This window comes from Pygoscelis adeliae, unplaced genomic scaffold, assembly GCF_000699105.1.
Source record: "Pygoscelis adeliae isolate BGI_AS28 unplaced genomic scaffold, ASM69910v1 Scaffold120, whole genome shotgun sequence".
NCBI lineage: Eukaryota > Metazoa > Chordata > Aves > Sphenisciformes > Spheniscidae > Pygoscelis > Pygoscelis adeliae.
This window is the reverse complement of record NW_008824032.1, coordinates 1,208,353-1,210,273: the sequence shown is the minus strand read 5'-3', so window position 1 is coordinate 1,210,273 and position 1,921 is coordinate 1,208,353.

The following is a 1,921-nucleotide window of genomic DNA, read 5'->3' as shown; positions in this document are numbered from 1 at the left end:
GCAGCCAAGCTCCTCTCCCAAGTTAGTCTTCTTGTTGTCTTCAATAACTCAGTTATTTCTCAGTATTTTCCACTCTGCATGTTCCCCCACAAACACCACCACCAAGCAGCAACGTCTGAAAACCTCTTGAAAATCCCAGGACCGTGGCTCACAGACCCTTCTTCCTCCGCTCCAAGGGTTATATTGCCCCTTCCTTCATCAGGTTGATAGAAAACATCACAAGATTAAGGTGCGCACCCAAAAATATCACCATCTTGGACATGACATGCTGATCCAATCCCCCAACCCTTTGTTTCTCTTCTACCTTCTGCAGATGCATGCTGTACGGTGCACAACCCTCAGCCCAGGACAGCTGAGTGCCATGTTTGGAGATGGCAAATACAGCCAGAAGAGGCTGACCTCACCGTAGCAGCACAGTGCCAAGCCGGGCCCTGTCTCTAGTGAGCAACGGGCCGACAGGGAAAGGGTGACTGCAGAGCCAGGTCATGGAGATGCATAGCGTGGTTCCTCAACATACACACTAGCCTAACTTGCCAAGAAAAAAGCACACTCAGGCACACACTGCACTTAACCAAAGAAGAAGGAATGATGGCTAATGTTTGTTGGACTGTGTCAGCTCTGTGAGTTAAACTGGGGGGGGGAGAAGAGGGTAAAAGATGTCTGATCAGCTCAAGAAACTCATGAAGATGGAGGCTACAAAGGTTAGGACTGAATTCCAGACTCAGTGCCTTGTCAAGCAGCATCCCTAGAAAGCATGTGTCTTAATTTGAAATGTAAGCAGAGATGATAGAAAAATGCTTCCAAACCCACCTGTTGGGGGGGGGAGGGAGTTATTTCAGAAAGGAAATTCTGGTAAAAATACGTAAATCTGTTTTCTCATGTTAGCTGGAGTGAAAAATCAGAGTACTGGTACAGCCATAATGGTGCTGTTAACTGCAATATGTTTGTATATCAATATATTGCTAGAAAATAAGCACTAGGCTCTTTGCTTGTGGAGGAGATCGTGAGCAATTTTGCTTGTGTAGCTGTTAGGGTGGACTAAGGAAGGGACCAGCAGAGCCCCTGAGACATGCCAGGTTATGTATTGCTTCCAGAGCATCAAAGGAAAGCGAAAACTGTGATACCTTCATTTATCAAAACATACACCTAAGAGAACAGCAATGCTGTGAATGGGTAGAGAAGGGGGTCCAAAGCCCATCACAGTTCTACGCTCTCCCCTCCATGGATGACAACATTCAACAGCAATGGCTCCAGCTCTCCTTGGGGTCCCCTCTCTCTCCTTGCCCACCGGGCTCACTTTCTTGCTAGATCCCAGTTCCCAGGCCATACGGTTTTCCTCTGGACTCTGCAACCAGCAATCATCTGGCAGCTCCCAGGAACTCAGGCTTGCACAGGTGCCCTTGCTCCATGCTGGGAGCAGCTCTATCGGTGACACTGCTGGGTCTCACTTGAGGGTACAGCAGCTTCAAGCAAGAGCGCGTTTGCTCCGTTCACATGAGGCGCTGGAGAGCACAGAGGAGCCTCCTTGATAAAACAGCGCTGGCACCTACAACCCTCTGCCCACGATCTGATCTCCCCTCCCCACACCCCTGTGCACTGGCCCTGTCTATGCGCACAGCACAGGCCCTACCAGTGCACACAGCACAGGCCCTACCAGTGACCGTAAAGTCACAAGCAAAACCAGCTTCAGAGCCAGAGCGCAGCCACCTGCCCACAAATCAAACGTCCTGATGGGGGAATCTCAAGGAGAGGCGGAAGATGGGAATACTGTTAGTCTGAGATGTGGGACAACGAAGCTGCTGGCTGAGACAGCAGTCCCTGCCCCAGCGCCTACAGGGCATGGATTTAGATGTCGTCCAGTGCTGCATCTGGAGGATGTGGAGCTGCATCTCAGGAGCATGCCTGGGCTGCTAAGATCAGC